Genomic DNA, 27,755 nt, shown 5'->3' with positions numbered 1-27,755 from the left:
CAGTGGTGTCACAGCATGTTTAAATGGGCTTTCTGCGGACTGTTTCGTTGCTTACGGCCATACCACCCTGAACACGCCCGATCTCGTCTGATCTCGGAAGCTAAGCAGGGTGGGGCTTGGTTAGTACTTGGATGGGAGACCGCCTGGGAATACCAGGTGCTGTAAGCTTTTTTTCCCTCTCAGCTGTCACCAAAGGAGGGCGCTGTTGCTCCATCACCGCACACAGGGCTTTGAGGAACAAAAGCTGCAATCATTCCAGCTGTGTCTGAATGCACGCCAGAGAGGTGGCACTGAGACACCTCACTTTCCAAGTAGTTTTTAGGGTTCCAGTTCTCACTGTTACAGCCTGTAAAAAGCCTGCAATCATCACGCATGTACACAAATGGCCTGAGGAACAAGGTTGCAGTCCTTCCAGCTATGTGTTTCTCCGCAGAAAAAAAAACTATTCCTATCAAAGTACTGTTAAAGGATAGCATGTGTTTGATGGCTGAGACACCATTATCCGCCACTCAGCTGGTGTGAGCAACTGTCAGTGGTGTCACAGCATGTTTAAATGGGCTTTCTGCGGCCTGTTTCGTAGCTTACGGCCATACCACCCTGAACACGCCCGATCTCGTCTGATCTCGGAAGCTAAGCAGTGTCCGGCCTGGTTAGTACTTGGATGGGAGACCGCCTGGGAATACCAGGTGCTGTAAGCTTTTTTTCCCTTTCAGCTGTCACCAAAGGAGGGCGCTGTTGCTCCATCACCGCACACAGGGCTTTGAGGAACAAAAGCTGCAATCATTCCAGCTGTGTCTGAATGCACGCCAGAGAGGTGGCACTGAGACGCCTCACTTTCCAAGTAGTTTTTAGGGTTCCAGTTCTCACTGTTACAGCCTGTAAAAAGCCTGCAATCATCCCGCATGTACACAAATGGCCTGAGGAACAAGGTTGCAGTCCTTCCAGCTGTGTGTTTCTCCGCAGAAAAAAAAAAACTATTCCTATCAAAGTACTGTTAAAGGATAGCATGTGTTTGATGGCTGAGACACCATTATCCGCCACTCAGCTGGTGTGAGCAACTGTCAGTGGTGTCACAGCATGTTTAAATGGGCTTTCTGCGGCCTGTTTCGTCGCTTACGGCCATACCACCCTGAACACGCCAGATCTCGTCTGATCTCGGAAGCTAAGCAGGGTCGGGCCTGGTTAGTACTTGGATGGGAGACCGCCTGGGAATACCAGGTGCTGTAAGCTTTTTTTCCCTCTCAGCTGTCACCAAAGGAGGGCGCTGTTGCTCCATCACCGCACACAGGGCTTTGAGGAACAAAAGCTGCAATCATTCCAGCTGTGTCTGAATGCACGCCAAAGAGGTGGCACTGAGACGCCTCACTTTCCAAGTAGTTTTTAGGGTTCCAGTTCTCACTGTTACAGCCTGTAAAAAGCCTGCAATCATCCCGCATGTACACAAATGGCCTGAGAAACAAGGTTGCAGTCTTTCCAGCTGTGTGTTTCTGCGCAGAAAAAAAACAACTATTCCTATCAAAGTACTGTTAAAGGATAGCATGTGTTTGATGGCTGAGACACCATTATCCGCCACTCAGCTGGTGTGAGCAACTGTCAGTGGTGTCACAGCATGTTTAAATGGGCTTTCTGCGGCCTGTTTCGTAGCTTACGGCCATACCACCCTGAACACGCCCGATCTCGTCTGATCTCGGAAGCTAAGCAGGGTCGGGCCTGGTTAGTACTTGGATGGGAGACCGCCTGGGAATACCAGGTGCTGTAAGCTTTTTTTCCCTCTCAGCTGTCACCAAAGGAGGGCGCTGTTGCTCCATCACCGCACACAGGGCTTTGAGGAACAAAAGCTGCAATCATTCCAGCTGTGTCTGAATGCACGCCAGAGAGGTGGCACTGAGACGCCTCACTTTCCAAGTAGTTTTTAGGGTTCCAGTTCTCACTGTTACAGCCTGTAAAAAGCCTGCAATCATCACGCATGTACACAAATGGCCTGAGAAACAAGGTTGCAGTCTTTCCAGCTGTGTGTTTCTGCGCAGAAAAATAACAACTATTCCTATCAAAGTACTGTTAAAGGATAGCATGTGTTTGATGGCTGAGACACCATTATCCGCCACTCAGCTGGTGTGAGCAACTGTCAGTGGTGTCACAGCATGTTTAAATGGGCTTTCTGCGGCCTGTTTCATCGCTTACGGCCATACCACCCTGAACACGCCCGATCTCGTCTGATCTCGGAAGCTAAGCAGGGTCGGGCCTGGTTAGTACTTGGATGGGAGACCGCCTGGGAATACCAGGTGCTGTAAGCTTTATTTCCCTCTCAGCTGTCACCAAAGGAGGGCGCTGTTGCTCCATCACCGCACACAGGGCTTTGAGGAACAAAAGCTGCAATCATTCCAGCTGTGTCTGAATGCACGCCAGAGAGGTGGCACTGAGACGCCTCACTTTCCAAGTAGTTTTTAGGGTTCCAGTTCTCACTGTTACAGCCTGTAAAAAGTCTGCAATCATCCCGCATGTACACAAATGGCCTGAGGAACAAGGTTGCAGTCCTTCCAGCTGTGTGTTTCTCCGCAGAAAAAAAAAACTATTCCTATCAAAGTACTGTTAAAGGATAGCATGTGTTTGATGGCTGAGACACCATTATCCGCCACTCAGCTGGTGTGAGCAACTGTCAGTGGTGTCACAGCATGTTTAAATGGGCTTTCTGCGGCCTGTTTCGTAGCTTACGGCCATACCACCCTGAACACGCCCGATCTCGTCTGATCTCGGAAGCTAAGCAGGGTCGGGCCTGGTTAGTACTTGGATGGGAGACCGCCTGTGAATACCAGGTGCTGTAAGCTTTTTTTCCCTCTCAACTGTCACCAAAGGAGGGCGCTGTTGCTCCATCACCGCACACAGGGCTTTGAGGAACAAAAGCTGCAATCATTCCAGCTGTGTCTTAATGCACGCCAGAGAGGTGGCACTGAGACGCCTCACTTTCCAAGTAGTTTTTAGGGTTCCAGTTCTCACTGTTACAGCCTGTAAAAAGCCTGCAATCATCCCGCATGTACACAAATGGCCTGAGGAACAAGGTTGCAGTCCTTCCAGCTGTGTGTTTCTCCGCAGAAAAAAAAAAAACTATTCCTATCAAAGTACTGTTAAAGGATAGCATGTGTTTGATGGCTGAGACACCATTATCCGCCACTCAGCTGGTGTGAGCAACTGTCAGTGGTGTCACAGCATGTTTAAATGGGCTTTCTGCGGCCTGTTTCGTCGCTTACGGCCATACCACCCTGAACACGCCCGATCTCGTCTGATCTCGGAAGCTAAGCAGGGTCGGGCCTGGTTAGTACTTGGATGGGAGACCGCCTGGGAATACCAGGTGCTGTAAGCTTTTTTTCCCTCTCAGCTGTCACCAAAGGAGGGCGCTGTTGCTCCATCACCGCACACAGGGCTTTGAGGAACAAAAGCTGCAATCATTCCAGCTGTGTCTGAATGCACGCCAGAGAGGTGGCACTGAGACGCCTCACTTTCCAAGTAGTTTTTAGGGTTCCAGTTCTCACTGTTACAGCCTGTAAAAAGTCTGCAATCATCCCGCATGTGCACAAATGGCCTGAGAAACAAGGTTGCAGTCCTTCCAGCTGTGTGTTTCTCCGCAGAAAAAAAAAACTATTCCTATCAAAGTACTGTTAAAGGATAGCATGTGTTTGATGGCTGAGACACCATTATCCGCCACTCAGCTGGTGTGAGCAACTGTCAGTGGTGTCACAGCATGTTTAAATGGGCTTTCTGCGGCCTGTTTCGTAGCTTACGGCCATACCACCCTGAAGACGCCAGATCTCGTCTGATCTCGGAAGCTAAGCAGGGTCGGGCCTGGTTAGTACTTGGATGGGAGACCGCCTGGGAATACCAGGTGCTGTAAGCTTTTTTTCCCTCTCAGCTGTCACCAAAGGAGGGCGCTGTTGCTCCATCACCGCACACAGGGCTTTGAGGAACAAAAGCTGCAATCATTCCAGCTGTGTCTGAATGCACGCCAGAGAGGTGGCACTGAGACGCCTCACTTTCCAAGTAGTTTTTAGGGTTCCAGTTCTCACTGTTACAGCCTGTAAAAAGCCTGCAATCATCCCGCATGTACACAAATGGCCTGAGAAACAAGGTTGCAGTCTTTCCAGCTGTGTGTTTCTGCGCAGAAAAAAAACAACTATTCCTATCAAAGTACTGTTAAAGGATAGCATGTGTTTGATGGCTGAGACACCATTATCCGCCACTCAGCTGGTGTGAGCAACTGTCAGTGGTGTCACAGCATGTTTAAATGGGCTTTCTGCGGCCTGTTTCGTAGCTTACGGCCATACCACCCTGAACACGCCCGATCTCGTCTGATCTCGGAAGCTAAGCAGGGTCGGGCCTGGTTAGTACTTGGATGGGAGACCGCCTGGGAATACCAGGTGCTGTAAGCTTTTTTTCCCTCTCAGCTGTCACCAAAGGAGGGCGCTGTTGCTCCATCACCGCACACAGGGCTTTGAGGAACAAAAGCTGCAATCATTCCAGCTGTGTCTGAATGCACGCCAGAGAGGTGGCACTGAGACGCCTCACTTTCCAAGTAGTTTTTAGGGTTCCAGTTCTCACTGTTACAGCCTGTAAAAAGTCTGCAATCATCCCGCATGTGCACAAATGGCCTGAGAAACAAGGTTGCAGTCCTTCCAGCTGTGTGTTTCTGCGCAGAAAAAAAACAACTCTTCCTATCAAAGTACTGTTAAAGGATAGCATGTGTTTGATGGCTGAGACACCATTATCCGCCACTCAGCTGGTGTGAGCAACTGTCAGTGGTGTCACAGCATGTTTAAATGGGCTTTCTGCGGCCTGTTTCATCGCTTACGGCCATACCACCCTGAACACGCCCGATCTCGTCTGATCTCGGAAGCTAAGCAGGGTCGGGCCTGGTTAGTACTTGGATGGGAGACCGCCTGGGAATACCAGGTGCTGTAAGCTTTTTTTCCCTCTCAGCTGTCACCAAAGGAGGGCGCTGTTGCTCCATCACCGCACACAGGGCTTTGAGGAACAAAAGCTGCAATCATTCCAGCTGTGTCTGAATGCACGCCAGAGAGGTGGCACTGAGACGCCTCACTTTCCAAGTAGTTTTTAGGGTTCCAGTTCTCACTGTTACAGCCTGTAAAAAGTCTGCAATCATCCCGCATGTACACAAATGGCCTGAGGAACAAGGTTGCAGTCCTTCCAGCTGTGTGTTTCTGCGCAGAAAAAAAACAACTATTCCTATCAAAGTACTGTTAAAGGATAGCATGTGTTTGATGGCTGAGACACCATTATCCGCCACTCAGCTGGTGTGAGCAACTGTCAGTGGTGTCACAGCATGTTTAAATGGGCTTTCTGCGGCCTGTTTCGTCGCTTACGGCCATACCACCCTGAACACGCCCGATCTCGTCTGATCTCGGAAGCTAAGCAGGGTCGGGCCTGGTTAGTACTTGGATGGGAGACCGCCTGGGAATACCAGGTGCTGTAAGCTTTATTTCCCTCTCAGCTGTCACCAAAGGAGGGCGCTGTTGCTCCATCACCGCACACAGGGCTTTGAGGAACAAAAGCTGCAATCATTCCAGCTGTGTCTGAATGCACGCCAGAGAGGTGGCACTGAGATGCCTCACTTTCCAAGTAGTTTTTAGGGTTCCAGTTCTCACTGTTACAGCCTGTAAAAAGTCTGCAATAATCCCGCATGTACACAAATGGCCTGAGGAACAAGGTTGCAGTCCTTCCAGCTGTGTGTTTCTCCGCAGAAAAAAAAAACTATTCCTATCAAAGTACTGTTAAAGGATAGCATGTGTTTGATGGCTGAGACACCATTATCCGCCACTCAGCTGGTGTGAGCAACTGTCAGTGGTGTCACAGCATGTTTAAATGGGCTTTCTGCGGCCTGTTTCGTAGCTTACGGCCATACCACCCTGAACACGCCCGATCTCGTCTGATCTCGGAAGCTAAGCAGGGTCGGGCCTGGTTAGTACTTGGATGGGAGACCGCCTGGGAATACCAGGTGCTGTAAGCTTTTTTTCCCTCTCAGCTGTCACCAAAGGAGGGCGCTGTTGCTCCATCACCGCACACAGGGCTTTGAGGAACAAAAGCTGCAATCATTCCAGCTGTGTCTGAATGCACGCCAGAGAGGTGGCACTGAGACGCCTCACTTTCCAAGTAGTTTTTAGGGTTCCAGTTCTCACTGTTACAGCCTGTAAAAAGTCTGCAATCATCCCGCATGTGCACAAATGGCCTGAGAAACAAGGTTGCAGTCCTTCCAGCTGTGTGTTTCTGCGCAGAAAAAAAACAACTATTCCTATCAAAGTACTGTTAAAGGATAGCATGTGTTTGATGGCTGAGACACCATTATCCGCCACTCAGCTGGTGTGAGCAACTGTCAGTGGTGTCACAGCATGTTTAAATGGGCTTTCTGCGGCCTGTTTCATCGCTTACGGCCATACCACCCTGAACACGCCCGATCTCGTCTGATCTCGGAAGCTAAGCAGGGTCGGGCCTGGTTAGTACTTGGATGGGAGACCGCCTGGGAATACCAGGTGCTGTAAGCTTTTTTTCCCTCTCAGCTGTCACCAAAGGAGGGCGCTGTTGCTCCATCACCGCACACAGGGCTTTGAGGAACAAAAGCTGCAATCATTCCAGCTGTGTCTGAATGCACGCCAGAGAGGTGGCACTGAGATGCCTCACTTTCCAAGTAGTTTTTAGGGTTCCAGTTCTCACTGTTACAGCCTGTAAAAAGCCTGCAATCATCACGCATGTACACAAATGGCCTGAGGAACAAGGTTGCAGTCCTTCCAGCTGTGTGTTTCTCCGCAGAAAAAAAAAAACTATTCCTATCAAAGTACTGTTAAAGGATAGCATGTGTTTGATGGCTGAGACACCATTATCCGCCACTCAGCTGGTGTGAGCAACTGTCAGTGGTGTCACAGCATGTTTAAATGGGCTTTCTGCGGCCTGTTTCGTAGCTTACGCCCATACCACCCTGAACACGCCCGATCTCGTCTGATCTCGGAAGCTAAGCAGGGTCGGGCCTGGTTAGTACTTGGATGGGAGACCGCCTGGGAATACCAGGTGCTGTAAGCTTTTTTTCCCTTTCAGCTGTCACCAAAGGAGGGCGCTGTTGCTCCATCACCGCACACAGGGCTTTGAGGAACAAAAGCTGCAATCATTCCAGCTGTGTCTGAATGCACGCCAGAGAGGTGGCACTGAGACGCCTCACTTTCCAAGTAGTTTTTAGGGTTCCAGTTCTCACTGTTACAGCCTGTAAAAAGCCTGCAATCATCCCGCATGTACACAAATGGCCTGAGAAACAAGGTTGCAGTCTTTCCAGCTGTGTTTTTCTGCGAAGAAAAAAAACAACTATTCCTATCAAAGTACTGTTAAAGGATAGCATGTGTTTGATGGCTGAGACACCATTATCCGCCACTCAGCTGGTGTGAGCAACTGTCAGTGGTGTCACAGCATGTTTAAATGGGCTTTCTGCGGCCTGTTTCATCGCTTACGGCCATACCACCCTGAACACGCCCGATCTCGTCTGATCTCGGAAGCTACGCAGGGTCGGGCCTGGTTAGTACTTGGATGGGAGACCGCCTGGGAATACCAGGTGCTGTAAGCTTTTTTTCCCTCTCAGCTGTCACCAAAGGAGGGCGCTGTTGCTCCATCACCGCACACAGGGCTTTGAGGAACAAAAGCTGCAATCATTCCAGCTGTGTCTGAATGCACGCCAGAGAGGTGGCACTGAGACGCCTCACTTTCCAAGTAGTTTTTAGGGTTCCAGTTCTCACTGTTACAGCCTGTAAAAAGTCTGCAATCATCCCGCATGTGCACAAATGGCCTGAGAAACAAGGTTGCAGTCCTTCCAGCTGTGTGTTTCTGCGCAGAAAAAAAACAACTATTCCTATCAAAGTACTGTTAAAGGATAGCATGTGTTTGATGGCTGAGACACCATTATCCGCCACTCAGCTGGTGTGAGCAACTGTCAGTGGTGTCACAGCATGTTTAAATGGGCTTTCTGCGGCCTGTTTCGTCGCTTACGGCCATACCACCCTGAACACGCCCGATCTCGTCTGATCTCGGAAGCTAAGCAGGGTCGGGCCTGGTTAGTACTTGGATGGGAGACCGCCTGGGAATACCAGGTGCTGTAAGCTTTTTTTCCCTCTCAGCTGTCACCAAAGGAGGGCGCTGTTGCTCCATCACCGCACACAGGGCTTTGAGGAACAAAAGCTGCAATCATTCCAGCTGTGTCTGAATGCACGCCAGAGAGGTGGCACTGAGACGCCTCACTTTCCAAGTAGTTTTTAGGGTTCCAGTTCTCACTGTTACAGCCTGTAAAAAGTCTGCAATCATCCCGCATGTGCACAAATGGCCTGAGAAACAAGGTTGCAGTCCTTCCAGCTGTGTGTTTCTGCGCAGAAAAAAAACAACTATTCCTATCAAAGTACTGTTAAAGGATAGCATGTGTTTGATGGCTGAGACACCATTATCCGCCACTCAGCTGGTGTGAGCAACTGTCAGTGGTGTCACAGCATGTTTAAATGGGCTTTCTGCGGCCTGTTTCATCGCTTACGGCCATACCACCCTGAACACGCCCGATCTCGTCTGATCTCGGAAGCTAAGCAGGGTCGGGCCTGGTTAGTACTTGGATGGGAGACCGCCTGGGAATACCAGGTGCTGTAAGCTTTTTTTCCCTCTCAGCTGTCACCAAAGGAGGGCGCTGTTGCTCCATCACCGCACACAGGGCTTTGAGGAACAAAAGCTGCAATCATTCCAGCTGTGTCTGAATGCACGCCAGAGAGGTGGCACTGAGATGCCTCACTTTCCAAGTAGTTTTTAGGGTTCCAGTTCTCACTGTTACAGCCTGTAAAAAGCCTGCAATCATCACGCATGTACACAAATGGCCTGAGGAACAAGGTTGCAGTCCTTCCAGCTGTGTGTTTCTCCGCAGAAAAAAAAAAACTATTCCTATCAAAGTACTGTTAAAGGATAGCATGTGTTTGATGGCTGAGACACCATTATCCGCCACTCAGCTGGTGTGAGCAACTGTCAGTGGTGTCACAGCATGTTTAAATGGGCTTTCTGCGGCCTGTTTCGTAGCTTACGCCCATACCACCCTGAACACGCCCGATCTCGTCTGATCTCGGAAGCTAAGCAGGGTCGGGCCTGGTTAGTACTTGGATGGGAGACCGCCTGGGAATACCAGGTGCTGTAAGCTTTTTTTCCCTTTCAGCTGTCACCAAAGGAGGGCGCTGTTGCTCCATCACCGCACACAGGGCTTTGAGGAACAAAAGCTGCAATCATTCCAGCTGTGTCTGAATGCACGCCAGAGAGGTGGCACTGAGACGCCTCACTTTCCAAGTAGTTTTTAGGGTTCCAGTTCTCACTGTTACAGCCTGTAAAAAGCCTGCAATCATCCCGCATGTACACAAATGGCCTGAGAAACAAGGTTGCAGTCTTTCCAGCTGTGTTTTTCTGCGAAGAAAAAAAACAACTATTCCTATCAAAGTACTGTTAAAGGATAGCATGTGTTTGATGGCTGAGACACCATTATCCGCCACTCAGCTGGTGTGAGCAACTGTCAGTGGTGTCACAGCATGTTTAAATGGGCTTTCTGCGGCCTGTTTCATCGCTTACGGCCATACCACCCTGAACACGCCCGATCTCGTCTGATCTCGGAAGCTACGCAGGGTCGGGCCTGGTTAGTACTTGGATGGGAGACCGCCTGGGAATACCAGGTGCTGTAAGCTTTTTTTCCCTCTCAGCTGTCACCAAAGGAGGGCGCTGTTGCTCCATCACCGCACACAGGGCTTTGAGGAACAAAAGCTGCAATCATTCCAGCTGTGTCTGAATGCACGCCAGAGAGGTGGCACTGAGACGCCTCACTTTCCAAGTAGTTTTTAGGGTTCCAGTTCTCACTGTTACAGCCTGTAAAAAGTCTGCAATCATCCCGCATGTGCACAAATGGCCTGAGAAACAAGGTTGCAGTCCTTCCAGCTGTGTGTTTCTGCGCAGAAAAAAAACAACTATTCCTATCAAAGTACTGTTAAAGGATAGCATGTGTTTGATGGCTGAGACACCATTATCCGCCACTCAGCTGGTGTGAGCAACTGTCAGTGGTGTCACAGCATGTTTAAATGGGCTTTCTGCGGCCTGTTTCATTGCTTACGGCCATACCACCCTGAACACGCCCGATCTCGTCTGATCTCGGAAGCTAAGCAGGGTCGGGCCTGGTTAGTACTTGGATGGGAGACCGCCTGGGAATACCAGGTGCTGTAAGCTTTTTTTCCCTCTCAGCTGTCACCAAAGGAGGGCGCTGTTGCTCCATCACCGCACACAGGGCTTTGAGGAACAAAAGCTGCAATCATTCCAGCTGTGTCTGAATGCACGCCAGAGAGGTGGCACTGAGACGCCTCACTTTCCAAGTAGTTTTTAGGGTTCCAGTTCTCACTGTTACAGCCTGTAAAAAGTCTGCAATCATCCCGCATGTGCACAAATGGCCTGAGAAACAAGGTTGCAGTCCTTCCAGCTGTGTGTTTCTGCGCAGAAAAAAAACAACTATTCCTATCAAAGTACTGTTAAAGGATAGCATGTGTTTGATGGCTGAGACACCATTATCCGCCACTCAGCTGGTGTGAGCAACTGTCAGTGGTGTCACAGCATGTTTAAATGGGCTTTCTGCGGCCTGTTTCATTGCTTACGGCCATACCACCCTGAACACGCCCGATCTCGTCTGATCTCGGAAGCTAAGCAGGGTCGGGCCTGGTTAGTACTTGGATGGGAGACCGCCTGGGAATACCAGGTGCTGTAAGCTTTTTTTCCCTCTCAGCTGTCACCAAAGGAGGGCGCTGTTGCTCCATCACCGCACACAGGGTTTTGAGGAACAAAAGCTGCAATCATTCCAGCTGTGTCTGAATGCACGCCAGAGAGGTGGCACTGAGACGCCTCACTTTCCAAGTAGTTTTTAGGGTTCCAGTTCTCACTGTTACAGCCTGTAAAAAGCCTGCAATCATCACGCATGTACACAAATGGCCTGAGGAACAAGGTTGCAGTCTTTCCAGCTGTGTGTTTCTGCGCAGAAAAAAAACAACTATTCCTATCAAAGTACTGTTAAAGGATAGCATGTGTTTGATGGCTGAGACACCATTATCCGCCACTCAGCTGGTGTGAGCAACTGTCAGTGGTGTCACAGCTGAGACGCCTCACTTTCCAAGTAGTTTTTTAAATGGGCTTTCTGCGGCCTGTTTCGTCGCTTACGGCCATACCACCCTGAACACGCCCGATCTCGTCTGATCTCGGAAGCTAAGCAGGGTCGGGCCTGGTTAGTACTTGGATGGGAGACCGCCTGGGAATACCAGGTGCTGTAAGCTTTTTTTCCCTTTCAGCTGTCACCAAAGGAGGGCGCTGTTGCTCCATCACCGCACACAGGGCTTTGAGGAACAAAAGCTGCAATCATTCCAGCTGTGTCTGAATGCACGCCAGAGAGGTGGCACTGAGACGCCTCACTTTCCAAGTAGTTTTTAGGGTTCCAGTTCTCACTGTTACAGCCTGTAAAAAGCCTGCAATCATCCCGCATGTACACAAATGGCCTGAGAAACAAGGTTGCAGTCTTTCCAGCTGTGTTTTTCTGCGAAGAAAAAAAACAACTATTCCTATCAAAGTACTGTTAAAGGATAGCATGTGTTTGATGGCTGAGACACCATTATCCGCCACTCAGCTGGTGTGAGCAACTGTCAGTGGTGTCACAGCATGTTTAAATGGGCTTTCTGCGGCCTGTTTCATAGCTTAAGGCCATACCACCCTGAACACGCCCGATCTCGTCTGATCTCGGAAGCTAAGCAGGGTCGGGCCTGGTTAGTACTTGGATGGGAGACCGCCTGGGAATACCAGGTGCTGTAAGCTTTTTTTCCCTCTCAGCTGTCACCAAAGGAGGGCGCTGTTGCTCCATCACCGCACACAGGGCTTTGAGGAACAAAAGCTGCAATCATTCCAGCTGTGTCTGAATGCACGCCAGAGAGGTGGCACTGAGACGCCTCACTTTCCAAGTAGTTTTTAGGGTTCCAGTTCTCACTGTTACAGCCTGTAAAAAGTCTGCAATCATCCCGCATGTGCACAAATGGCCTGAGAAACAAGGTTGCAGTCCTTCCAGCTGTGTGTTTCTGCGCAGAAAAAAAACAACTATTCCTATCAAAGTACTGTTAAAGGATAGCATGTGTTTGATGGCTGAGACACCATTATCCGCCACTCAGCTGGTGTGAGCAACTGTCAGTGGTGTCACAGCATGTTTAAATGGGCTTTCTGCGGCCTGTTTCGTTGCTTACGGCCATACCACCCTGAACACGCCCGATCTCGTCTGATCTCGGAAGCTAAGCAGGGTCGGGCCTGGTTAGTACTTGGATGGGAGACCGCCTGGGAATACCAGGTGCTGTAAGCTTTTTTTCCCTCTCAGCTGTCACCAAAGGAGGGCGCTGTTGCTCCATCACCGCACACAGGGCTTTGAGGAACAAAAGCTGCAATCATTCCAGCTGTGTCTGAATGCACGCCAGAGAGGTGGCACTGAGACGCCTCACTTTCCAAGTAGTTTTTAGGGTTCCAGTTCTCACTGTTACAGCCTGTAAAAAGCCTGCAATCATCACGCATGTACACAAATGGCCTGAGGAACAAGGTTGCAGTCTTTCCAGCTGTGTGTTTCTGCGCAGAAAAAAAACAACTATTCCTATCAAAGTACTGTTAAAGGATAGCATGTGTTTGATGGCTGAGACACCATTATCCGCCACTCAGCTGGTGTGAGCAACTGTCAGTGGTGTCACAGCATGTTTAAATGGGCTTTCTGCGGCCTGTTTCATAGCTTACGGCCATACCACCCTGAACACGCCCGATCTCGTCTGATCTCGGAAGCTAAGCAGGGTCGGGCCTGGTTAGTACTTGGATGGGAGACCGCCTGGGAATACCAGGTGCTGTAAGCTTTTTTTCCCTCTCAGCTGTCACCAAAGGAGGGCGCTGTTGCTCCATCACCGCACACAGGGCTTTGAGGAACAAAAGCTGCAATCATTCCAGCTGTGTCTGAATGCACGCCAGAGAGGTGGCACTGAGACGCCTCACTTTCCAAGTAGTTTTTAGGGTTCCAGTTCTCACTGTTACAGCCTGTAAAAAGCCTGCAATCATCCCGCATGTACACAAATGGCCTGAGAAACAAGGTTGCAGTCTTTCCAGCTGTGTGTTTCTGCGCAGAAAAAAAACAACTATTCCTATCAAAGTACTGTTAAAGGATAGCATGTGTTTGATGGCTGAGACACCATTATCCGCCACTCAGCTGGTGTGAGCAACTGTCAGTGGTGTCACAGCATGTTTAAATGGGCTTTCTGCGGCCTGTTTCGTAGCTTACGGCCATACCACCCTGAACACGCCCGATCTCGTCTGATCTCGGAAGCTAAGCAGGGTCGGGCCTGGTTAGTACTTGGATGAGAGACCGCCTGGGAATACCAGGTGCTGTAAGCTTTTTTTCCCTCTCAGCTGTCACCAAAGGAGGGCGCTGTTGCTCCATCACCGCACACAGGGCTTTGAGGAACAAAAGCTGCAATCATTCCAGCTGTGTCTGAATGCACGCCAGAGAGGTGGCACTGAGACGCCTCACTTTCCAAGTAGTTTTTAGGGTTCCAGTTCTCACTGTTACAGCCTGTAAAAAGCCTGCAATCATCACGCATGTACACAAATGGCCTGAGAAACAAGGTTGCAGTCTTTCCAGCTGTGTGTTTCTGCGCAGAAAAATAACAACTATTCCTATCAAAGTACTGTTAAAGGATAGCATGTGTTTGATGGCTGAGACACCATTATCCGCCACTCAGCTGGTGTGAGCAACTGTCAGTGGTGTCACAGCATGTTTAAATGGGCTTTCTGCGGCCTGTTTCATCGCTTACGGCCATACCACCCTGAACACGCCCGATCTCGTCTGATCTCGGAAGCTAAGCAGGGTCGGGCCTGGTTAGTACTTGGATGGGAGACCGCCTGGGAATACCAGGTGCTGTAAGCTTTATTTCCCTCTCAGCTGTCACCAAAGGAGGGCGCTGTTGCTCCATCACCGCACACAGGGCTTTGAGGAACAAAAGCTGCAATCATTCCAGCTGTGTCTGAATGCACGCCAGAGAGGTGGCACTGAGACGCCTCACTTTCCAAGTAGTTTTTAGGGTTCCAGTTCTCACTGTTACAGCCTGTAAAAAGTCTGCAATCATCCCGCATGTACACAAATGGCCTGAGGAACAAGGTTGCAGTCCTTCCAGCTGTGTGTTTCTCCGCAGAAAAAAAAAACTATTCCTATCAAAGTACTGTTAAAGGATAGCATGTGTTTGATGGCTGAGACACCATTATCCGCCACTCAGCTGGTGTGAGCAACTGTCAGTGGTGTCACAGCATGTTTAAATGGGCTTTCTGCGGCCTGTTTCGTAGCTTACGGCCATACCACCCTTAACACGCCCGATCTCGTCTGATCTCGGAAGCTAAGCAGGGTCGGGCCTGGTTAGTACTTGGATGGGAGACCGCCTGTGAATACCAGGTGCTGTAAGCTTTTTTTCCCTCTCAACTGTCACCAAAGGAGGGCGCTGTTGCTCCATCACCGCACACAGGGCTTTGAGGAACAAAAGCTGCAATCATTCCAGCTGTGTCTTAATGCACGCCAGAGAGGTGGCACTGAGACGCCTCACTTTCCAAGTAGTTTTTAGGGTTCCAGTTCTCACTGTTACAGCCTGTAAAAAGCCTGCAATCATCACGCATGTACACAAATGGCCTGAGGAACAAGGTTGCAGTCTTTCCAGCTGTGTGTTTCTGCGCAGAAAAAAAACAACTATTCCTATCAAAGTACTGTTAAAGGATAGCATGTGTTTGATGGCTGAGACACCATTATCCGCCACTCAGCTGGTGTGAGCAACTGTCAGTGGTGTCACAGCATGTTTAAATGGGCTTTCTGCGGCCTGTTTCGTCGCTTACGGCCATACCACCCTGAACACGCCCGATCTCGTCTGATCTCGGAAGCTAAGCAGGGTCGGGCCTGGTTAGTACTTGGATGGGAGACCGCCTGGGAATACCAGGTGCTGTAAGCTTTTTTTCCCTCTCAGCTGTCACCAAAGGAGGGCGCTGTTGCTCCATCACCGCACACAGGGCTTTGAGGAACAAAAGCTGCAATCATTCCAGCTGTGTCTGAATGCACGCCAGAGAGGTGGCACTGAGACGCCTCACTTTCCAAGTAGTTTTTAGGGTTCCAGTTCTCACTGTTACAGCCTGTAAAAAGTCTGCAATAATCCCGCATGTGCACAAATGGCCTGAGAAACAAGGTTGCAGTCCTTCCAGCTGTGTGTTTCTCCGCAGAAAAAAAAAAACTATTCCTATCAAAGTACTGTTAAAGGATAGCATGTGTTTGATGGCTGAGACACCATTATCCGCCACTCAGCTGGTGTGAGCAACTGTCAGTGGTGTCACAGCATGTTTAAATGGGCTTTCTGCGGCCTGTTTCGTAGCTTACGGCCATACCACCCTGAAGACGCCAGATCTCGTCTGATCTCGGAAGCTAAGCAGGGTCGGGCCTGGTTAGTACTTGGATGGGAGACCGCCTGGGAATACCAGGTGCTGTAAGCTTTTTTTCCCTCTCAGCTGTCACCAAAGGAGGGCGCTGTTGCTCCATCACCGCACACAGGGTTTTGAGGAACAAAAGCTGCAATCATTCCAGCTGTGTCTGAATGCACGCCAGAGAGGTGGCACTGAGACGCCTCACTTTCCAAGTAGTTTTTAGGGTTCCAGTTCTCACTGTTACAGCCTGTAAAAAGCCTGCAATCATCACGCATGTACACAAATGGCCTGAGGAACAAGGTTGCAGTCTTTCCAGCTGTGTGTTTCTGCGCAGAAAAAAAACAACTATTCCTATCAAAGTACTGTTAAAGGATAGCATGTGTTTGATGGCTGAGACACCATTATCCGCCACTCAGCTGGTGTGAGCAACTGTCAGTGGTGTCACAGCTGAGACGCCTCACTTTCCAAGTAGTTTTTTAAATGGGCTTTCTGCGGCCTGTTTCGTCGCTTACGGCCATACCACCCTGAACACGCCCGATCTCGTCTGATCTCGGAAGCTAAGCAGGGTCGGGCCTGGTTAGTACTTGGATGGGAGACCGCCTGGGAATACCAGGTGCTGTAAGCTTTTTTTCCCTTTCAGCTGTCACCAAAGGAGGGCGCTGTTGCTCCATCACCGCACACAGGGCTTTGAGGAACAAAAGCTGCAATCATTCCAGCTGTGTCTGAATGCACGCCAGAGAGGTGGCACTGAGACGCCTCACTTTCCAAGTAGTTTTTAGGGTTCCAGTTCTCACTGTTACAGCCTGTAAAAAGCCTGCAATCATCCCGCATGTACACAAATGGCCTGAGAAACAAGGTTGCAGTCTTTCCAGCTGTGTTTTTCTGCGAAGAAAAAAAACAACTATTCCTATCAAAGTACTGTTAAAGGATAGCATGTGTTTGATGGCTGAGACACCATTATCCGCCACTCAGCTGGTGTGAGCAACTGTCAGTGGTGTCACAGCATGTTTAAATGGGCTTTCTGCGGCCTGTTTCATAGCTTAAGGCCATACCACCCTGAACACGCCCGATCTCGTCTGATCTCGGAAGCTAAGCAGGGTCGGGCCTGGTTAGTACTTGGATGGGAGACCGCCTGGGAATACCAGGTGCTGTAAGCTTTTTTTCCCTCTCAGCTGTCACCAAAGGAGGGCGCTGTTGCTCCATCACCGCACACAGGGCTTTGAGGAACAAAAGCTGCAATCATTCCAGCTGTGTCTGAATGCACGCCAGAGAGGTGGCACTGAGACGCCTCACTTTCCAAGTAGTTTTTAGGGTTCCAGTTCTCACTGTTACAGCCTGTAAAAAGTCTGCAATCATCCCGCATGTGCACAAATGGCCTGAGAAACAAGGTTGCAGTCCTTCCAGCTGTGTGTTTCTGCGCAGAAAAAAAACAACTATTCCTATCAAAGTACTGTTAAAGGATAGCATGTGTTTGATGGCTGAGACACCATTATCCGCCACTCAGCTGGTGTGAGCAACTGTCAGTGGTGTCACAGCATGTTTAAATGGGCTTTCTGCGGCCTGTTTCGTTGCTTACGGCCATACCACCCTGAACACGCCCGATCTCGTCTGATCTCGGAAGCTAAGCAGGGTCGGGCCTGGTTAGTACTTGGATGGGAGACCGCCTGGGAATACCAGGTGCTGTAAGCTTTTTTTCCCTCTCAGCTGTCACCAAAGGAGGGCGCTGTTGCTCCATCACCGCACACAGGGCTTTGAGGAACAAAAGCTGCAATCATTCCAGCTGTGTCTGAATGCACGCCAGAGAGGTGGCACTGAGACGCCTCACTTTCCAAGTAGTTTTTAGGGTTCCAGTTCTCACTGTTACAGCCTGTAAAAAGCCTGCAATCATCACGCATGTACACAAATGGCCTGAGGAACAAGGTTGCAGTCTTTCCAGCTGTGTGTTTCTGCGCAGAAAAAAAACAACTATTCCTATCAAAGTACTGTTAAAGGATAGCATGTGTTTGATGGCTGAGACACCATTATCCGCCACTCAGCTGGTGTGAGCAACTGTCAGTGGTGTCACAGCATGTTTAAATGGGCTTTCTGCGGCCTGTTTCGTAGCTTACGGCCATACCACCCTGAACACGCCCGATCTCGTCTGATCTCGGAAGCTAAGCAGGGTCGGGCCTGGTTAGTACTTGGATGGGAGACCGCCTGGGAATACCAGGTGCTGTAAGCTTTTTTTCCCTCTCAGCTGTCACCAAAGGAGGGCGCTGTTGCTCCATCACCGCACACAGGGCTTTGAGGAACAAAAGCTGCAATCATTCCAGCTGTGTCTGAATGCACGCCAGAGAGGTGGCACTGAGACGCCTCACTTTCCAAGTAGTTTTTAGGGTTCCAGTTCTCACTGTTACAGCCTGTAAAAAGCCTGCAATCATCCCGCATGTACACAAATGGCCTGAGAAACAAGGTTGCAGTCTTTCCAGCTGTGTGTTTCTGCGCAGAAAAAAAACAACTATTCCTATCAAAGTACTGTTAAAGGATAGCATGTGTTTGATGGCTGAGACACCATTATCCGCCACTCAGCTGGTGTGAGCAACTGTCAGTGGTGTCACAGCATGTTTAAATGGGCTTTCTGCGGCCTGTTTCGTAGCTTACGGCCATACCACCCTGAACACGCCCGATCTCGTCTGATCTCGGAAGCTAAGCAGGGTCGGGCCTGGTTAGTACTTGGATGAGAGACCGCCTGGGAATACCAGGTGCTGTAAGCTTTTTTTCCCTCTCAGCTGTCACCAAAGGAGGGCGCTGTTGCTCCATCACCGCACACAGGGCTTTGAGGAACAAAAGCTGCAATCATTCCAGCTGTGTCTGAATGCACGCCAGAGAGGTGGCACTGAGACGCCTCACTTTCCAAGTAGTTTTTAGGGTTCCAGTTCTCACTGTTACAGCCTGTAAAAAGCCTGCAATCATCACGCATGTACACAAATGGCCTGAGAAACAAGGTTGCAGTCTTTCCAGCTGTGTGTTTCTGCGCAGAAAAATAACAACTATTCCTATCAAAGTACTGTTAAAGGATAGCATGTGTTTGATGGCTGAGACACCATTATCCGCCACTCAGCTGGTGTGAGCAACTGTCAGTGGTGTCACAGCATGTTTAAATGGGCTTTCTGCGGCCTGTTTCATCGCTTACGGCCATACCACCCTGAACACGCCCGATCTCGTCTGATCTCGGAAGCTAAGCAGGGTCGGGCCTGGTTAGTACTTGGATGGGAGACCGCCTGGGAATACCAGGTGCTGTAAGCTTTATTTCCCTCTCAGCTGTCACCAAAGGAGGGCGCTGTTGCTCCATCACCGCACACAGGGCTTTGAGGAACAAAAGCTGCAATCATTCCAGCTGTGTCTGAATGCACGCCAGAGAGGTGGCACTGAGACGCCTCACTTTCCAAGTAGTTTTTAGGGTTCCAGTTCTCACTGTTACAGCCTGTAAAAAGTCTGCAATCATCCCGCATGTACACAAATGGCCTGAGGAACAAGGTTGCAGTCCTTCCAGCTGTGTGTTTCTCCGCAGAAAAAAAAAACTATTCCTATCAAAGTACTGTTAAAGGATAGCATGTGTTTGATGGCTGAGACACCATTATCCGCCACTCAGCTGGTGTGAGCAACTGTCAGTGGTGTCACAGCATGTTTAAATGGGCTTTCTGCGGCCTGTTTCGTAGCTTACGGCCATACCACCCTGAACACGCCCGATCTCGTCTGATCTCGGAAGCTAAGCAGGGTCGGGCCTGGTTAGTACTTGGATGGGAGACCGCCTGTGAATACCAGGTGCTGTAAGCTTTTTTTCCCTCTCAACTGTCACCAAAGGAGGGCGCTGTTGCTCCATCACCGCACACAGGGCTTTGAGGAACAAAAGCTGCAATCATTCCAGCTGTGTCTTAATGCACGCCAGAGAGGTGGCACTGAGACGCCTCACTTTCCAAGTAGTTTTTAGGGTTCCAGTTCTCACTGTTACAGCCTGTAAAAAGCCTGCAATCATCACGCATGTACACAAATGGCCTGAGGAACAAGGTTGCAGTCTTTCCAGCTGTGTGTTTCTGCGCAGAAAAAAAACAACTATTCCTATCAAAGTACTGTTAAAGGATAGCATGTGTTTGATGGCTGAGACACCATTATCCGCCACTCAGCTGGTGTGAGCAACTGTCAGTGGTGTCACAGCATGTTTAAATGGGCTTTCTGCGGCCTGTTTCGTCGCTTACGGCCATACCACCCTGAACACGCCCGATCTCGTCTGATCTCGGAAGCTAAGCAGGGTCGGGCCTGGTTAGTACTTGGATGGGAGACCGCCTGGGAATACCAGGTGCTGTAAGCTTTTTTTCCCTCTCAGCTGTCACCAAAGGAGGGCGCTGTTGCTCCATCACCGCACACAGGGCTTTGAGGAACAAAAGCTGCAATCATTCCAGCTGTGTCTGAATGCACGCCAGAGAGGTGGCACTGAGACGCCTCACTTTCCAAGTAGTTTTTAGGGTTCCAGTTCTCACTGTTACAGCCTGTAAAAAGTCTGCAATAATCCCGCATGTGCACAAATGGCCTGAGAAACAAGGTTGCAGTCCTTCCAGCTGTGTGTTTCTCCGCAGAAAAAAAAAAACTATTCCTATCAAAGTACTGTTAAAGGATAGCATGTGTTTGATGGCTGAGACACCATTATCCGCCACTCAGCTGGTGTGAGCAACTGTCAGTGGTGTCACAGCATGTTTAAATGGGCTTTCTGCGGCCTGTTTCGTAGCTTACGGCCATACCACCCTGAAGACGCCAGATCTCGTCTGATCTCGGAAGCTAAGCAGGGTCGGGCCTGGTTAGTACTTGGATGGGAGACCGCCTGGGAATACCAGGTGCTGTAAGCTTTTTTTCCCTCTCAGCTGTCACCAAAGGAGGGCGCTGTTGCTCCATCACCGCACACAGGGCTTTGAGGAACAAAAGCTGCAATCATTCCAGCTGTGTCTGAATGCACGCCAGAGAGGTGGCACTGAGACGCCTCACTTTCCAAGTAGTTTTTAGGGTTCCAGTTCTCACTGTTACAGCCTGTAAAAAGCCTGCAATCATCCCGCATGTACACAAATGGCCTGAGAAACAAGGTTGCAGTCTTTCCAGCTGTGTGTTTCTGCGCAGAAAAAAAACAACTATTCCTATCAAAGTACTGTTAAAGGATAGCATGTGTTTGATGGCTGAGACACCATTATCCGCCACTCAGCTGGTGTGAGCAACTGTCAGTGGTGTCACAGCATGTTTAAATGGGCTTTCTGCGGCCTGTTTCGTAGCTTACGGCCATACCACCCTGAACACGCCAGATCTCGTCTGATCTCGGAAGCTAAGCAGGGTCGGGCCTGGTTAGTACTTGGATGGGAGACCGCCTGGGAATACCAGGTGCTGTAAGCTTTTTTTCCCTCTCAGCTGTCACCAAAGGAGGGCGCTGTTGCTCCATCACCGCACACAGGGCTTTGAGGAACAAAAGCTGCAATCATTCCAGCTGTGTCTGAATGCACGCCAGAGAGGTGGCACTGAGACGCCTCACTTTCCAAGTAGTTTTTAGGGTTCCAGTTCTCACTGTTACAGCCTGTAAAAAGTCTGCAATCATCCCGCATGTGCACAAATGGCCTGAGAAACAAGGTTGCAGTCCTTCCAGCTGTGTGTTTCTGCGCAGAAAAAAAACAACTCTTCCTATCAAAGTACTGTTAAAGGATAGCATGTGTTTGATGGCTGAGACACCATTATCCGCCACTCAGCTGGTGTGAGCAACTGTCAGTGGTGTCACAGCATGTTTAAATGGGCTTTCTGCGGCCTGTTTCATCGCTTACGGCCATACCACCCTGAACACGCCCGATCTCGTCTGATCTCGGAAGCTAAGCAGGGTCGGGCCTGGTTAGTACTTGGATGGGAGACCGCCTGGGAATACCAGGTGCTGTAAGCTTTTTTTCCCTCTCAGCTGTCACCAAAGGAGGGCGCTGTTGCTCCATCACCGCACACAGGGCTTTGAGGAACAAAAGCTGCAATCATTCCAGCTGTGTCTGAATGCACGCCAGAGAGGTGGCACTGAGACGCCTCACTTTCCAAGTAGTTTTTAGGGTTCCAGTTCTCACTGTTACAGCCTGTAAAAAGTCTGCAATCATCCCGCATGTGCACAAATGGCCTGAGAAACAAGGTTGCAGTCCTTCCAGCTGTGTGTTTCTGCGCAGAAAAAAAACAACTATTCCTATCAAAGTATTGTTAAAGGATAGCATGTGTTTGATGGCTGAGACACCATTATCCGCCACTCAGCTGGTGTGAGCAACTGTCAGTGGTGTCACAGCATGTTTAAATGGGCTTTCTGCGGCCTGTTTCGTCGCTTACGGCCATACCACCCTGAACACGCCCGATCTCGTCTGATCTCGGAAGCTAAGCAGGGTCGGGCCTGGTTAGTACTTGGATGGGAGACCGCCTGGGAATACCAGGTGCTGTAAGCTTTATTTCCCTCTCAGCTGTCACCAAAGGAGGGCGCTGTTGCTCCATCACCGCACACAGGGCTTTGAGGAACAAAAGCTGCAATCATTCCAGCTGTGTCTGAATGCACGCCAGAGAGGTGGCACTGAGATGCCTCACTTTCCAAGTAGTTTTTAGGGTTCCAGTTCTCACTGTTACAGCCTGTAAAAAGTCTGCAATAATCCCGCATGTACACAAATGGCCTGAGGAACAAGGTTGCAGTCCTTCCAGCTGTGTGTTTCTCCGCAGAAAAAAAAAACTATTCCTATCAAAGTACTGTTAAAGGATAGCATGTGTTTGATGGCTGAGACACCATTATCCGCCACTCAGCTGGTGTGAGCAACTGTCAGTGGTGTCACAGCATGTTTAAATGGGCTTTCTGCGGCCTGTTTCGTAGCTTACGGCCATACCACCCTGAACACGCCCGATCTCGTCTGATCTCGGAAGCTAAGCAGGGTTGGGCCTGGTTAGTACTTGGATGGGAGACCGCCTGGGAATACCAGGTGCTGTAAGCTTTTTTTCCCTCTCAGCTGTCACCAAAGGAGGGCGCTGTTGCTCCATCACCGCACACAGGGCTTTGAGGAACAAAAGCTGCAATCATTCCAGCTGTGTCTGAATGCACGCCAGAGAGGTGGCACTGAGATGCCTCACTTTCCAAGTAGTTTTTAGGGTTCCAGTTCTCACTGTTACAGCCTGTAAAAAGCCTGCAATCATCACGCATGTACACAAATGGCCTGAGGAACAAGGTTGCAGTCCTTCCAGCTGTGTGTTTCTCCGCAGAAAAAAAAAAACTATTCCTATCAAAGTACTGTTAAAGGATAGCATGTGTTTGATGGCTGAGACACCATTATCCGCCACTCAGCTGGTGTGAGCAACTGTCAGTGGTGTCACAGCATGTTTAAATGGGCTTTCTGCGGCCTGTTTCGTAGCTTACGCCCATACCACCCTGAACACGCCCGATCTCGTCTGATCTCGGAAGCTAAGCAGGGTCGGGCCTGGTTAGTACTTGGATGGGAGACCGCCTGGGAATACCAGGTGCTGTAAGCTTTTTTTCCCTTTCAGCTGTCACCAAAGGAGGGCGCTGTTGCTCCATCACCGCACACAGGGCTTTGAGGAACAAAAGCTGCAATCATTCCAGCTGTGTCTGAATGCACGCCAGAGAGGTGGCACTGAGACGCCTCACTTTCCAAGTAGTTTTTAGGGTTCCAGTTCTCACTGTTACAGCCTGTAAAAAGCCTGCAATCATCCCGCATGTACACAAATGGCCTGAGAAACAAGGTTGCAGTCTTTCCAGCTGTGTTTTTCTGCGAAGAAAAAAAACAACTATTCCTATCAAAGTACTGTTAAAGGATAGCATGTGTTTGATGGCTGAGACACCATTATCCGCCACTCAGCTGGTGTGAGCAACTGTCAGTGGTGTCACAGCATGTTTAAATGGGCTTTCTGCGGCCTGTTTCATCGCTTACGGCCATACCACCCTGAACACGCCCGATCTCGTCTGATCTCGGAAGCTACGCAGGGTCGGGCCTGGTTAGTACTTGGATGGGAGACCGCCTGGGAATACCAGGTGCTGTAAGCTTTTTTTCCCTCTCAGCTGTCACCAAAGGAGGGCGCTGTTGCTCCATCACCGCACACAGGGCTTTGAGGAACAAAAGCTGCAATCATTCCAGCTGTGTCTGAATGCACGCCAGAGAGGTGGCACTGAGACGCCTCACTTTCCAAGTAGTTTTTAGGGTTCCAGTTCTCACTGTTACAGCCTGTAAAAAGCCTGCAATCATCACGCATGTACACAAATGGCCTGAGGAACAAGGTTGCAGTCCTTCCAGCTGTGTGTTTCTCCGCAGAAAAAAAAAAACTATTCCTATCAAAGTACTGTTAAAGGATAGCATGTGTTTGATGGCTGAGACACCATTATCCGCCACTCAGCTGGTGTGAGCAACTGTCAGTGGTGTCACAGCATGTTTAAATGGGCTTTCTGCGGCCTGTTTCGTAGCTTACGCCCATACCACCCTGAACACGCCCGATCTCGTCTGATCTCGGAAGCTAAGCAGGGTCGGGCCTGGTTAGTACTTGGATGGGAGACCGCCTGGGAATACCAGGTGCTGTAAGCTTTTTTTCCCTTTCAGCTGTCACCAAAGGAGGGCGCTGTTGCTCCATCACCGCACACAGGGCTTTGAGGAACAAAAGCTGCAATCATTCCAGCTGTGTCTGAATGCACGCCAGAGAGGTGGCACTGAGACGCCTCACTTTCCAAGTAGTTTTTAGGGTTCCAGTTCTCACTGTTACAGCCTGTAAAAAGCCTGCAATCATCCCGCATGTACACAAATGGCCTGAGAAACAAGGTTGCAGTCTTTCCAGCTGTGTTTTTCTGCGAAGAAAAAAAACAACTATTCCTATCAAAGTACTGTTAAAGGATAGCATGTGTTTGATGGCTGAGACACCATTATCCGCCACTCAGCTGGTGTGAGCAACTGTCAGTGGTGTCACAGCATGTTTAAATGGGCTTTCTGCGGCCTGTTTCATCGCTTACGGCCATACCACCCTGAACACGCCCGATCTCGTCTGATCTCGGAAGCTACGCAGGGTCGGGCCTGGTTAGTACTTGGATGGGAGACCGCCTGGGAATACCAGGTGCTGTAAGCTTTTTTTCCCTCTCAGCTGTCACCAAAGGAGGGCGCTGTTGCTCCATCACCGCACACAGGGCTTTGAGGAACAAAAGCTGCAATCATTCCAGCTGTGTCTGAATGCACGCCAGAGAGGTGGCACTGAGACGCCTCACTTTCCAAGTAGTTTTTAGGGTTCCAGTTCTCACTGTTACAGCCTGTAAAAAGTCTGCAATCATCCCGCATGTGCACAAATGGCCTGAGAAACAAGGTTGCAGTCCTTCCAGCTGTGTGTTTCTGCGCAGAAAAAAAACAACTATTCCTATCAAAGTACTGTTAAAGGATAGCATGTGTTTGATGGCTGAGACACCATTATCCGCCACTCAGCTGGTGTGAGCAACTGTCAGTGGTGTCACAGCATGTTTAAATGGGCTTTCTGCGGCCTGTTTCGTTGCTTACGGCCATACCACCCTGAACACGCCCGATCTCGTCTGATCTCGGAAGCTAAGCAGGGTCGGGCCTGGTTAGTACTTGGATGGGAGACCGCCTGGGAATACCAGGTGCTGTAAGCTTTTTTTCCCTCTCAGCTGTCACCAAAGGAGGGCGCTGTTGCTCCATCACCGCACACAGGGCTTTGAGGAACAAAAGCTGCAATCATTCCAGCTGTGTCTGAATGCACGCCAGAGAGGTGGCACTGAGACGCCTCACTTTCCAAGTAGTTTTTAGAGTTCCAGTTCTCACTGTTACAGCCTGTAAAAAGTCTGCAATCATCCCGCATGTGCACAAATGGCCTGAGAAACAAGGTTGCAGTCCTTCCAGCTGTGTGTTTCTGCGCAGAAAAAAAACAACTATTCCTATCAAAGTACTGTTAAAGGATAGCATGTGTTTGATGGCTGAGACACCATTATCCGCCACTCAGCTGGTGTGAGCAACTGTCAGTGGTGTCACAGCATGTTTAAATGGGCTTTCTGCGGCCTGTTTCGTTGCTTACGGCCATACCACCCTGAACACGCCCGATCTCGTCTGATCTCGGAAGCTAAGCAGGGTCGGGCCTGGTTAGTACTTGGATGGGAGACCGCCTGGGAATACCAGGTGCTGTAAGCTTTTTTTCCCTCTCAGCTGTCACCAAAGGAGGGCGCTGTTGCTCCATCACCGCACACAGGGTTTTGAGGAACAAAAGCTGCAATCATTCCAGCTGTGTCTGAATGCACGCCAGAGAGGTGGCACTGAGACGCCTCACTTTCCAAGTAGTTTTTAGGGTTCCAGTTCTCACTGTTACAGCCTGTAAAAAGCCTGCAATCATCACGCATGTACACAAATGGCCTGAGGAACAAGGTTGCAGTCTTTCCAGCTGTGTGTTTCTGCGCAGAAAAAAAACAACTATTCCTATCAAAGTACTGTTAAAGGATAGCATGTGTTTGATGGCTGAGACACCATTATCCGCCACTCAGCTGGTGTGAGCAACTGTCAGTGGTGTCACAGCTGAGACGCCTCACTTTCCAAGTAGTTTTTTAAATGGGCTTTCTGCGGCCTGTTTCGTCGCTTACGGCCATACCACCCTGAACACGCCCGATCTCGTCTGATCTCGGAAGCTAAGCAGGGTCGGGCCTGGTTAGTACTTGGATGGGAGACCGCCTGGGAATACCAGGTGCTGTAAGCTTTTTTTCCCTTTCAGCTGTCACCAAAGGAGGGCGCTGTTGCTCCATCACCGCACACAGGGCTTTGAGGAACAAAAGCTGCAATCATTCCAGCTGTGTCTGAATGCACGCCAGAGAGGTGGCACTGAGACGCCTCACTTTCCAAGTAGTTTTTAGGGTTCCAGTTCTCACTGTTACAGCCTGTAAAAAGCCTGCAATCATCCCGCATGTACACAAATGGCCTGAGAAACAAGGTTGCAGTCTTTCCAGCTGTGTTTTTCTGCGAAGAAAAAAAACAACTATTCCTATCAAAGTACTGTTAAAGGATAGCATGTGTTTGATGGCTGAGACACCATTATCCGCCACTCAGCTGGTGTGAGCAACTGTCAGTGGTGTCACAGCATGTTTAAATGGGCTTTCTGCGGCCTGTTTCATCGCTTACGGCCATACCACCCTGAACACGCCCGATCTCGTCTGATCTCGGAAGCTAAGCAGGGTCGGGCCTGGTTAGTACTTGGATGGGAGACCGCCTGGGAATACCAGGTGCTGTAAGCTTTTTTTCCCTCTCAGCTGTCACCAAAGGAGGGCGCTGTTGCTCCATCACCGCACACAGGGCTTTGAGGAACAAAAGCTGCAATCATTCCAGCTGTGTCTGAATGCACGCCAGAGAGGTGGCACTGAGACGCCTCACTTTCCAAGTAGTTTTTAGGGTTCCAGTTCTCACTGTTACAGCCTGTAAAAAGTCTGCAATCATCCCGCATGTGCACAAATGGCCTGAGAAACAAGGTTGCAGTCCTTCCAGCTGTGTGTTTCTGCGCAGAAAAAAAACAACTATTCCTATCAAAGTACTGTTAAAGGATAGCATGTGTTTGATGGCTGAGACACCATTATCCGCCACTCAGCTGGTGTGAGCAACTGTCAGTGGTGTCACAGCATGTTTAAATGGGCTTTCTGCGGCCTGTTTCGTTGCTTACGGCCATACCACCCTGAACACGCCCGATCTCGTCTGATCTCGGAAGCTAAGCAGGGTCGGGCCTGGTTAGTACTTGGATGGGAGACCGCCTGGGAATACCAGGTGCTGTAAGCTTTTTTTCCCTCTCAGCTGTCACCAAAGGAGGGCGCTGTTGCTCCATCACCGCACACAGGGCTTTGAGGAACAAAAGCTGCAATCATTCCAGCTGTGTCTGAATGCACGCCAGAGAGGTGGCACTGAGACGCCTCACTTTCCAAGTAGTTTTTAGGGTTCCAGTTCTCACTGTTACAGCCTGTAAAAAGCCTGCAATCATCACGCATGTACACAAATGGCCTGAGGAACAAGGTTGCAGTCTTTCCAGCTGTGTGTTTCTGCGCAGAAAAAAAACAACTATTCCTATCAAAGTACTGTTAAAGGATAGCATGTGTTTGATGGCTGAGACACCATTATCCGCCACTCAGCTGGTGTGAGCAACTGTCAGTGGTGTCACAGCATGTTTAAATG

The 27,755-nt window shown here is 49.9% G+C and overlaps 52 non-coding genes across 52 annotated transcripts; all 52 read left to right on the top strand.

Annotated features, from left to right (window-relative positions):
• Window positions 1-49: 49 nt before the first annotated feature.
• LOC128370551 (5S ribosomal RNA) lies at window positions 50-168 on the top strand. The gene has a single exon (XR_008322645.1). It is a non-coding gene; the product is annotated as a 5S ribosomal RNA (ribosomal RNA).
• A 411-nt stretch (window positions 169-579) lies between these two features.
• Window positions 580-698, top strand: LOC128369917 (5S ribosomal RNA). Its single transcript, XR_008322079.1, has one exon. It is a non-coding gene; the product is annotated as a 5S ribosomal RNA (ribosomal RNA).
• Window positions 699-1,111: 413 nt separating this feature from the next.
• Window positions 1,112-1,230, top strand: LOC128370627 (5S ribosomal RNA). The gene has a single exon (XR_008322716.1). It is a non-coding gene; the product is annotated as a 5S ribosomal RNA (ribosomal RNA).
• A 413-nt stretch (window positions 1,231-1,643) lies between these two features.
• Window positions 1,644-1,762, top strand: LOC128370265 (5S ribosomal RNA). Its single transcript, XR_008322378.1, has one exon. It is a non-coding gene; the product is annotated as a 5S ribosomal RNA (ribosomal RNA).
• A 413-nt stretch (window positions 1,763-2,175) lies between these two features.
• Window positions 2,176-2,294, top strand: LOC128370264 (5S ribosomal RNA). Its single transcript, XR_008322377.1, has one exon. It is a non-coding gene; the product is annotated as a 5S ribosomal RNA (ribosomal RNA).
• Window positions 2,295-2,706: 412 nt separating this feature from the next.
• On the top strand, window positions 2,707-2,825 carry LOC128370521 (5S ribosomal RNA). Its single transcript, XR_008322617.1, has one exon. It is a non-coding gene; the product is annotated as a 5S ribosomal RNA (ribosomal RNA).
• A 414-nt stretch (window positions 2,826-3,239) lies between these two features.
• LOC128370263 (5S ribosomal RNA) lies at window positions 3,240-3,358 on the top strand. Its single transcript, XR_008322376.1, has one exon. It is a non-coding gene; the product is annotated as a 5S ribosomal RNA (ribosomal RNA).
• Window positions 3,359-3,770: 412 nt separating this feature from the next.
• Window positions 3,771-3,889, top strand: LOC128370684 (5S ribosomal RNA). The gene has a single exon (XR_008322770.1). It is a non-coding gene; the product is annotated as a 5S ribosomal RNA (ribosomal RNA).
• A 413-nt stretch (window positions 3,890-4,302) lies between these two features.
• LOC128370262 (5S ribosomal RNA) lies at window positions 4,303-4,421 on the top strand. The gene has a single exon (XR_008322374.1). It is a non-coding gene; the product is annotated as a 5S ribosomal RNA (ribosomal RNA).
• Window positions 4,422-4,834: 413 nt separating this feature from the next.
• Window positions 4,835-4,953, top strand: LOC128370261 (5S ribosomal RNA). Its single transcript, XR_008322373.1, has one exon. It is a non-coding gene; the product is annotated as a 5S ribosomal RNA (ribosomal RNA).
• Window positions 4,954-5,366: 413 nt separating this feature from the next.
• On the top strand, window positions 5,367-5,485 carry LOC128370260 (5S ribosomal RNA). Its single transcript, XR_008322372.1, has one exon. It is a non-coding gene; the product is annotated as a 5S ribosomal RNA (ribosomal RNA).
• A 412-nt stretch (window positions 5,486-5,897) lies between these two features.
• Window positions 5,898-6,016, top strand: LOC128370259 (5S ribosomal RNA). The gene has a single exon (XR_008322371.1). It is a non-coding gene; the product is annotated as a 5S ribosomal RNA (ribosomal RNA).
• Window positions 6,017-6,429: 413 nt separating this feature from the next.
• Window positions 6,430-6,548, top strand: LOC128370258 (5S ribosomal RNA). The gene has a single exon (XR_008322370.1). It is a non-coding gene; the product is annotated as a 5S ribosomal RNA (ribosomal RNA).
• Window positions 6,549-6,961: 413 nt separating this feature from the next.
• Window positions 6,962-7,080, top strand: LOC128370651 (5S ribosomal RNA). The gene has a single exon (XR_008322739.1). It is a non-coding gene; the product is annotated as a 5S ribosomal RNA (ribosomal RNA).
• Window positions 7,081-7,493: 413 nt separating this feature from the next.
• On the top strand, window positions 7,494-7,612 carry LOC128370661 (5S ribosomal RNA). The gene has a single exon (XR_008322748.1). It is a non-coding gene; the product is annotated as a 5S ribosomal RNA (ribosomal RNA).
• Window positions 7,613-8,025: 413 nt separating this feature from the next.
• On the top strand, window positions 8,026-8,144 carry LOC128370257 (5S ribosomal RNA). Its single transcript, XR_008322368.1, has one exon. It is a non-coding gene; the product is annotated as a 5S ribosomal RNA (ribosomal RNA).
• A 413-nt stretch (window positions 8,145-8,557) lies between these two features.
• Window positions 8,558-8,676, top strand: LOC128370256 (5S ribosomal RNA). The gene has a single exon (XR_008322367.1). It is a non-coding gene; the product is annotated as a 5S ribosomal RNA (ribosomal RNA).
• Window positions 8,677-9,089: 413 nt separating this feature from the next.
• LOC128370650 (5S ribosomal RNA) lies at window positions 9,090-9,208 on the top strand. Its single transcript, XR_008322738.1, has one exon. It is a non-coding gene; the product is annotated as a 5S ribosomal RNA (ribosomal RNA).
• Window positions 9,209-9,621: 413 nt separating this feature from the next.
• On the top strand, window positions 9,622-9,740 carry LOC128370658 (5S ribosomal RNA). Its single transcript, XR_008322746.1, has one exon. It is a non-coding gene; the product is annotated as a 5S ribosomal RNA (ribosomal RNA).
• A 413-nt stretch (window positions 9,741-10,153) lies between these two features.
• LOC128370254 (5S ribosomal RNA) lies at window positions 10,154-10,272 on the top strand. Its single transcript, XR_008322365.1, has one exon. It is a non-coding gene; the product is annotated as a 5S ribosomal RNA (ribosomal RNA).
• Window positions 10,273-10,685: 413 nt separating this feature from the next.
• On the top strand, window positions 10,686-10,804 carry LOC128370253 (5S ribosomal RNA). The gene has a single exon (XR_008322364.1). It is a non-coding gene; the product is annotated as a 5S ribosomal RNA (ribosomal RNA).
• A 437-nt stretch (window positions 10,805-11,241) lies between these two features.
• On the top strand, window positions 11,242-11,360 carry LOC128370252 (5S ribosomal RNA). Its single transcript, XR_008322362.1, has one exon. It is a non-coding gene; the product is annotated as a 5S ribosomal RNA (ribosomal RNA).
• Window positions 11,361-11,773: 413 nt separating this feature from the next.
• LOC128369855 (5S ribosomal RNA) lies at window positions 11,774-11,892 on the top strand. Its single transcript, XR_008322021.1, has one exon. It is a non-coding gene; the product is annotated as a 5S ribosomal RNA (ribosomal RNA).
• A 413-nt stretch (window positions 11,893-12,305) lies between these two features.
• LOC128370251 (5S ribosomal RNA) lies at window positions 12,306-12,424 on the top strand. Its single transcript, XR_008322361.1, has one exon. It is a non-coding gene; the product is annotated as a 5S ribosomal RNA (ribosomal RNA).
• Window positions 12,425-12,837: 413 nt separating this feature from the next.
• Window positions 12,838-12,956, top strand: LOC128370250 (5S ribosomal RNA). Its single transcript, XR_008322360.1, has one exon. It is a non-coding gene; the product is annotated as a 5S ribosomal RNA (ribosomal RNA).
• A 413-nt stretch (window positions 12,957-13,369) lies between these two features.
• Window positions 13,370-13,488, top strand: LOC128370655 (5S ribosomal RNA). Its single transcript, XR_008322743.1, has one exon. It is a non-coding gene; the product is annotated as a 5S ribosomal RNA (ribosomal RNA).
• A 413-nt stretch (window positions 13,489-13,901) lies between these two features.
• LOC128370249 (5S ribosomal RNA) lies at window positions 13,902-14,020 on the top strand. Its single transcript, XR_008322359.1, has one exon. It is a non-coding gene; the product is annotated as a 5S ribosomal RNA (ribosomal RNA).
• A 412-nt stretch (window positions 14,021-14,432) lies between these two features.
• On the top strand, window positions 14,433-14,551 carry LOC128370633 (5S ribosomal RNA). Its single transcript, XR_008322721.1, has one exon. It is a non-coding gene; the product is annotated as a 5S ribosomal RNA (ribosomal RNA).
• Window positions 14,552-14,964: 413 nt separating this feature from the next.
• On the top strand, window positions 14,965-15,083 carry LOC128370248 (5S ribosomal RNA). The gene has a single exon (XR_008322358.1). It is a non-coding gene; the product is annotated as a 5S ribosomal RNA (ribosomal RNA).
• Window positions 15,084-15,496: 413 nt separating this feature from the next.
• LOC128370682 (5S ribosomal RNA) lies at window positions 15,497-15,615 on the top strand. Its single transcript, XR_008322768.1, has one exon. It is a non-coding gene; the product is annotated as a 5S ribosomal RNA (ribosomal RNA).
• A 437-nt stretch (window positions 15,616-16,052) lies between these two features.
• On the top strand, window positions 16,053-16,171 carry LOC128370247 (5S ribosomal RNA). The gene has a single exon (XR_008322357.1). It is a non-coding gene; the product is annotated as a 5S ribosomal RNA (ribosomal RNA).
• A 413-nt stretch (window positions 16,172-16,584) lies between these two features.
• On the top strand, window positions 16,585-16,703 carry LOC128370699 (5S ribosomal RNA). Its single transcript, XR_008322785.1, has one exon. It is a non-coding gene; the product is annotated as a 5S ribosomal RNA (ribosomal RNA).
• Window positions 16,704-17,116: 413 nt separating this feature from the next.
• LOC128370246 (5S ribosomal RNA) lies at window positions 17,117-17,235 on the top strand. The gene has a single exon (XR_008322356.1). It is a non-coding gene; the product is annotated as a 5S ribosomal RNA (ribosomal RNA).
• Window positions 17,236-17,648: 413 nt separating this feature from the next.
• LOC128370245 (5S ribosomal RNA) lies at window positions 17,649-17,767 on the top strand. Its single transcript, XR_008322355.1, has one exon. It is a non-coding gene; the product is annotated as a 5S ribosomal RNA (ribosomal RNA).
• A 413-nt stretch (window positions 17,768-18,180) lies between these two features.
• Window positions 18,181-18,299, top strand: LOC128370654 (5S ribosomal RNA). Its single transcript, XR_008322742.1, has one exon. It is a non-coding gene; the product is annotated as a 5S ribosomal RNA (ribosomal RNA).
• Window positions 18,300-18,712: 413 nt separating this feature from the next.
• LOC128370243 (5S ribosomal RNA) lies at window positions 18,713-18,831 on the top strand. The gene has a single exon (XR_008322353.1). It is a non-coding gene; the product is annotated as a 5S ribosomal RNA (ribosomal RNA).
• Window positions 18,832-19,243: 412 nt separating this feature from the next.
• On the top strand, window positions 19,244-19,362 carry LOC128370520 (5S ribosomal RNA). The gene has a single exon (XR_008322616.1). It is a non-coding gene; the product is annotated as a 5S ribosomal RNA (ribosomal RNA).
• A 413-nt stretch (window positions 19,363-19,775) lies between these two features.
• On the top strand, window positions 19,776-19,894 carry LOC128370242 (5S ribosomal RNA). The gene has a single exon (XR_008322352.1). It is a non-coding gene; the product is annotated as a 5S ribosomal RNA (ribosomal RNA).
• Window positions 19,895-20,307: 413 nt separating this feature from the next.
• On the top strand, window positions 20,308-20,426 carry LOC128370681 (5S ribosomal RNA). The gene has a single exon (XR_008322767.1). It is a non-coding gene; the product is annotated as a 5S ribosomal RNA (ribosomal RNA).
• A 413-nt stretch (window positions 20,427-20,839) lies between these two features.
• Window positions 20,840-20,958, top strand: LOC128370626 (5S ribosomal RNA). Its single transcript, XR_008322715.1, has one exon. It is a non-coding gene; the product is annotated as a 5S ribosomal RNA (ribosomal RNA).
• A 413-nt stretch (window positions 20,959-21,371) lies between these two features.
• Window positions 21,372-21,490, top strand: LOC128370241 (5S ribosomal RNA). Its single transcript, XR_008322351.1, has one exon. It is a non-coding gene; the product is annotated as a 5S ribosomal RNA (ribosomal RNA).
• A 413-nt stretch (window positions 21,491-21,903) lies between these two features.
• On the top strand, window positions 21,904-22,022 carry LOC128370240 (5S ribosomal RNA). The gene has a single exon (XR_008322350.1). It is a non-coding gene; the product is annotated as a 5S ribosomal RNA (ribosomal RNA).
• A 412-nt stretch (window positions 22,023-22,434) lies between these two features.
• Window positions 22,435-22,553, top strand: LOC128370522 (5S ribosomal RNA). The gene has a single exon (XR_008322618.1). It is a non-coding gene; the product is annotated as a 5S ribosomal RNA (ribosomal RNA).
• Window positions 22,554-22,966: 413 nt separating this feature from the next.
• LOC128370649 (5S ribosomal RNA) lies at window positions 22,967-23,085 on the top strand. Its single transcript, XR_008322737.1, has one exon. It is a non-coding gene; the product is annotated as a 5S ribosomal RNA (ribosomal RNA).
• A 413-nt stretch (window positions 23,086-23,498) lies between these two features.
• LOC128370657 (5S ribosomal RNA) lies at window positions 23,499-23,617 on the top strand. Its single transcript, XR_008322745.1, has one exon. It is a non-coding gene; the product is annotated as a 5S ribosomal RNA (ribosomal RNA).
• Window positions 23,618-24,030: 413 nt separating this feature from the next.
• Window positions 24,031-24,149, top strand: LOC128370647 (5S ribosomal RNA). Its single transcript, XR_008322735.1, has one exon. It is a non-coding gene; the product is annotated as a 5S ribosomal RNA (ribosomal RNA).
• Window positions 24,150-24,562: 413 nt separating this feature from the next.
• LOC128370656 (5S ribosomal RNA) lies at window positions 24,563-24,681 on the top strand. Its single transcript, XR_008322744.1, has one exon. It is a non-coding gene; the product is annotated as a 5S ribosomal RNA (ribosomal RNA).
• A 413-nt stretch (window positions 24,682-25,094) lies between these two features.
• Window positions 25,095-25,213, top strand: LOC128370239 (5S ribosomal RNA). The gene has a single exon (XR_008322349.1). It is a non-coding gene; the product is annotated as a 5S ribosomal RNA (ribosomal RNA).
• Window positions 25,214-25,626: 413 nt separating this feature from the next.
• Window positions 25,627-25,745, top strand: LOC128370238 (5S ribosomal RNA). The gene has a single exon (XR_008322348.1). It is a non-coding gene; the product is annotated as a 5S ribosomal RNA (ribosomal RNA).
• A 437-nt stretch (window positions 25,746-26,182) lies between these two features.
• On the top strand, window positions 26,183-26,301 carry LOC128370236 (5S ribosomal RNA). Its single transcript, XR_008322347.1, has one exon. It is a non-coding gene; the product is annotated as a 5S ribosomal RNA (ribosomal RNA).
• A 413-nt stretch (window positions 26,302-26,714) lies between these two features.
• LOC128370235 (5S ribosomal RNA) lies at window positions 26,715-26,833 on the top strand. The gene has a single exon (XR_008322346.1). It is a non-coding gene; the product is annotated as a 5S ribosomal RNA (ribosomal RNA).
• Window positions 26,834-27,246: 413 nt separating this feature from the next.
• On the top strand, window positions 27,247-27,365 carry LOC128370234 (5S ribosomal RNA). Its single transcript, XR_008322345.1, has one exon. It is a non-coding gene; the product is annotated as a 5S ribosomal RNA (ribosomal RNA).
• The last annotated feature ends 390 nt before the right edge of the window (window positions 27,366-27,755 follow it).

Source organism: Scomber japonicus, chromosome 12, assembly GCF_027409825.1.
Source record: "Scomber japonicus isolate fScoJap1 chromosome 12, fScoJap1.pri, whole genome shotgun sequence".
Taxonomy (NCBI): Eukaryota; Metazoa; Chordata; class Actinopteri; order Scombriformes; family Scombridae; genus Scomber; species Scomber japonicus.
This window is presented reverse-complemented; position numbering and strand designations above follow the sequence as displayed.